The sequence below is a fragment of the Megalopta genalis genome, unplaced genomic scaffold (genome assembly GCF_051020955.1).
Source record: "Megalopta genalis isolate 19385.01 unplaced genomic scaffold, iyMegGena1_principal scaffold0141, whole genome shotgun sequence".
Taxonomy (NCBI): Eukaryota; Metazoa; Arthropoda; class Insecta; order Hymenoptera; family Halictidae; genus Megalopta; species Megalopta genalis.
The window spans coordinates 137501-142500 of NW_027476210.1; the positions used below are offsets into that span (position 1 = coordinate 137501).

General features: G+C 55.8%; 1 pseudogene; it reads left to right on the top strand.

Annotated features, from left to right (window-relative positions):
• LOC143262557 (large subunit ribosomal RNA) overlaps positions 1-1149 on the top strand; it is a 2995-nt pseudogene extending 1846 nt beyond the window's left edge.
• The last annotated feature ends 3851 nt before the right edge of the window (positions 1150-5000 follow it).

The following is a 5000-nucleotide window of genomic DNA, read 5'->3' on the forward strand; positions in this document are numbered from 1 at the left end:
TGAGCCTGCCTGGAGCCGCCGTCGGCGCAGATCTTGGTGGTAGTAGCAAATACTCCAGCGAGGCCCTGGAGGACTGACGTGGAGAAGGGTTTCGTGTGAACAGCCGTTGCACACGAGTCAGTCGATCCTAAGCCCTAAGAGAAATCCTATGTAGATGAGGTGTCCTAAGACGTTAAACACTTGTAAAAAAACCGCAGCTATTTTATTTTATTTTTTTATTATTATATAAATCGCAGCATATTTTGTTATTATATACATGCACAAAAAACACCCATTGGGCGAAAGGGAATCCGGTTTCTATTCCGGAACCCGGCAGCGGAACCGCATACCATTCGGGCCCTCGTAAGAGTGTTCGTCGGGGTAACCCAAAATGACCTGGAGACGCCGTCGGGAGATCCGGGGAGAGTTTTCTTTTCTGTATAAGCGTTCGAGTTCCCTGGAAACCTCTAGCAGGGAGATAGGGTTTGGAACGCGAAGAGCACCGCAGTTGCGGCGGTGTCCGGATCATCCCCTCGGACCTTGAAAATCCAGGAGAGGGCCACGTGGAGGTGTCGCGCCGGTTCGTACCCATATCCGCAGCAGGTCTCCAAGGTAAAGAGCCTCTAGTCGATAGATTAATGTAGGTAAGGGAAGTCGGCAAATTGGATCCGTAACTTCGGGATAAGGATTGGCTCTGAGGAGCGGGGCGTGTCGGGCTTGGTCGGGAAGCGGGTCTGGCTGACGTGCCGGGCCTGGGCGAGGTGAACGGCTCTCGTGGCTGGGATCCGAGCTCGGTCCCGTGCCTTGGCCTCCCGCGGATCTTCCTTGCTGCGAGGCTTCCGTGGCGTTTCCCATCGGTGCGGTCGTCCTCTTCGGCCGCCATTCAACGCTCAGCTCAGAACTGGCACGGACTAGGGGAATCCGACTGTCTAATTAAAACAAAGCATTGCGATGGCCCCCACGGGTGTTGACGCAATGTGATTTCTGCCCAGTGCTCTGAATGTCAACGTGAAGAAATTCAAAAAAGCGCGGGTAAACGGCGGGAGTAACTATGACTCTCTTAAGGTAGCCAAATGCCTCGTCATCTAATTAGTGACGCGCATGAATGGATTAACGAGATTCCCATCTGTCCCTATCTACTGGCGGTGGCGGTCTGTGGCCACCCAGGGTTGAGAGGCGACCCCCGAACTAGTCCTCGCGAAGGTTGTTGCTACTACCGAGTCGATGGATGCGTCGACGATGAAGGCATTTTAGACCGTCAGTGCGTCGTACATGTAGTACTTCGCATAATGGCGAGGCCCGAGATTAAGCATGCGGGCTGTGGCGTGTTCATGTACAGCATTGAATATGCTGTACTACTCCTTAGCGGGGGACTGTTGTCACTTGTGGCTGCAGTCCCCCGCGTCACGTTATGCGGTTTTTCTGGTCTAACTGGAATGCCGCATTTTCGTTGTCTGAACACGCCACGAAGCAACACGCCGTCGGATTGAATGTTGCTGCTGAGTCGATAGGTGCATCGGCGATGAAGGCACTCGAGAGACCGTCAGTGCGTTGTACATGTAGTGCTTCGCATAATGACGAGGCCCGTGATTAAGCAAGCGGGCTGTGGCGTGTTCTTGTGCAGTATTGAACATGCTGTACTACTCCCATCCGGGGGACTGTTGTCACTTGTGGCTTCAGTCCCCCGCGTTACGTTATGCGGTTTTTCTGGTCTGACTGGAATGCCGCATTTTCGTTAACTGAACACGCCACAAAGCAACACGCCGACGGAGTGAATGCTGCCGAGTTGACGGATGCATCAGATGCATCGGCGATGAGGGTATTTTGAGACCGCCAGTGCGTTGTACATGTAGTACTTCGCATAATGGCGAGGCCCTTGAACTAAGCATACGGGCTGTGGCGTGTTCATGTACAGCATTGAATATGCTGTACTACTCCCTACCGGGGGACTGTTGTCACTTGTGGCTGCAGTCCCCCGCGTCACGTTGTGCGGTTTTTCTGGTCTGACCGGAATGCCGCATTTTCGTTGTCTGAGCGCGCCACGTAGCAACATGCCGCTGGATCTAGAAATCGGGATGCAACCAATCACCTGGGCAACCCAGGCCGCAAGGGGCAAACGTGCCCTAGCCACACTTGAGCCTCCACGAAAAAGGTACCGCTGGATAGCTCGTGTTCTCAAAACGCAGCGAACCGAACGAAGTGTGGTGGAGAGGAAGAGGCAGCCTCTCCGACTGCTGTCTCCCGCGTGTTTGCCGTGCGTGGCGACCCTTGTCGTCGGAAAAGAGGATCCTGGGATCTGAGGGGGCCCTCTCCTGCGGGTGAGACGTCCCCAACACGTACCTTTGGCCTCTGCTTCGGCTAGATGGGGGGCTGGACGAGAAAAGCAGCCCTGGTCCAGTCAATCGGCTTGGAACGACCATACGCTTCGGCGAGTGGGTTCTGACGGGCGAGGACGCGGGCTGGGTTGAGCAATCGGCCCAGTCAGCAGACTATGTCCGGTGCGTAGCCCTAACCCAGCCTGATGGCGGGTTCCAAAATGTGTGGGTCGGTGGTGGCCGGGGAGCGTACCGGATGAAGGCAAAGATCTAACTATGGGATCTAAATTGAAAGTACAAATTGAACGTTCGAAGTCGGCGGGTCCAGCTCCTACTCGGAGTGAAGCCGTCGCCACAGACGCGGAAGCTACAGCAGCAGCTGTTAGCCCTCCTGCGTCTGCGAAAAAGACAAGGTCCGGGAAGGTGCTGAACATCGCCAATCCTCGTGTGACCTTGGAGAGATGCGTGACACCCACGCGAGCGGTCTCGGTGAAAACTGAGGCCACGGTAGAAGGCGCGCCGGACACCGGTAACGTGGGGACAGCGCCCAAGTCGGGGGACTCCCCCAGCCGCAAGGCTGGGAAGGAGAAACCCAGAAAAATCGAATCAGTCAAAGACACGCTCGTGAAGGTGCAACCGGCACCCGTGCGTGTCGAAGACCCCGAAGGTGGCGGTTGGAAAACCGTCACCAAAAAGTCGAAGCGTGCCAAGCCAGTCGCACCTACTGGCAAGGCCGCAGCAAACCAGGCCAGGAAATCGAAGGGGACGGTTTCCGGGCACAAGGTACGGCCTCTCGATCTCGTGAGAGACGAAGCCTTCAGGCGAGTATCGGAGATACGGACCTTTTGCTTTCGACCCGAGTCGAAAGTCAACAAGGAGTCCGGGTCGAAGATACTAGCAGAAGTCGGAGCACTCAACGAGTTGGTCCAGGAGCTGATTCAACGAAACAGCTTCGTCGAAGGGCAACTCGCCGCGGTCAGGGCGGACCTAAAAGCGCGTCCTGCCGTAATGAGTGCGGCGCGACCTGGGCCGTCCAAGGGAACCCTCCCGAAGACGGTCTCCAATGCCGCGCAGTTGACCTACGCCCAAGTGGCAAAGGTCAACCAGTCAGCGACTCCGGAGGCGAGAAGACCACCGACACAATACGTGGTGCGTATCTTCCCGCCAAAGGATAAAGGACAGAACAGCGATGCTACTAAGAGAGCTGTTCTGTCGATCGTAAAACCTGCGAAGGAGGCGATCCGTGTCAGATCGGTTCGACGCATCCACTCCGGTGGCATCGTCGTCGAAACCGATCGCAAGGAGGACCTAAAAGCCTTCGTAGGCAATAAGAAGCTGGCGAGTGCGGGACTGTCCGTCTCCTTGCCCAGCAAACGGGACCCCGAGGTCCTGATTTATGACATCCCGAAAGGGATGGGCAAGGAGGAAATTGCCTCCAGTCTTTGGAGGCAAAACCTCTCTGAGGCGTCCCAGAAGGATGTGCCTTCGGGCGTTCGGGTCAGTCGCATGGCTGGCAAGACCCCGGAGACAGCCAACTGGGTAGTGGCCGTCAGTCCGCAGATTCGTCGGCGGCTGGCGCAGAGAGGGGACCGGGTGTACCTCGGGTGGAGTTCCTGTCGTGTGCGGGACTTCATACAGGTCACCCGATGCTATAAGTGCCAGCGCTTCGGGCACACGGCGAAGCGCTGCAAATTCAAAGAGGATGTCTGCGGACATTGTGCCGAAAAAGGGCACGGGTATGCGCTCTGTAACAGGAAGAGCAAGCCTCCGGTTTGCTCCAACTGTAAAGACAGAGGGCGACCATCTGAGCATAAGTCGCGAGACCCGGCCTGCGCCTCCTATCAGGAAGCGCTGGTTTTGGAGATGTCTCGTATAAGACGCGAATAATAATTTGAATCTCGAATGGATAGTACAAACGACCGGCGACGCTCGAGAGTCATACGGGTCATGCAGCATAACATGCAGCGGGCCCGAAATGTGACCGACGAAGTCCGGACTGAGATGCATAGGCGAGGGGTAGATGTGTTGCTTGCACAAGAGCCATATAGCTGGCGGGGTACTGTGCCCGGGCTAGGCTTGAGAACGAGGCTGATCACGGCAGGCGAACCGGTGATGGCTGCAATAGCGGTCAGAAACCCGGATCTAACCGTGGTCAAAGTCTCTAACTTGTGCGACACGCATTTGTCCTGTGTCAGCATCTCGGGTTCGTTTGGGAGCTTCTTCCTGATCAGCCAGTACTTTCAATGCTCCGATGACGTTGAATCAGGTCTGGCGCGATTGGAGAGAGCTCTTTCCGCACTTAAGCATAACCGAGTCATTATCTCTGCCGACGTTAACGCAAAATCAGCCCAGTGGGGCAGCGCGGAGACGGACGTGAGAGGCCGTAAACTCGAAGAGTTTATCGTGAGCCATGGCTTGGTTGTCTTGAACGAGGCTGGAAACGCTCCGACGTTTTCCAGCCCTAGTGGACAGTCATACATCGACGTCACACTATCGACACCTGATATTTGCGACAAGGTGCGAGGTTGGAAGGTCCGCGAGGACCTGACGACCAGCGACCACCGAGTCATAGAGTTTTCTTTGAGTTTTTGCGCCGAGGACGGTGCTGCCGAAATTAGTAGCAACAGCAGCACCAACCGGAACGGATTATTACCAAGGTTCCGACTCCGAAGCGCAAAATGGCCCGAGTTCGACAAGGCGCTGCAG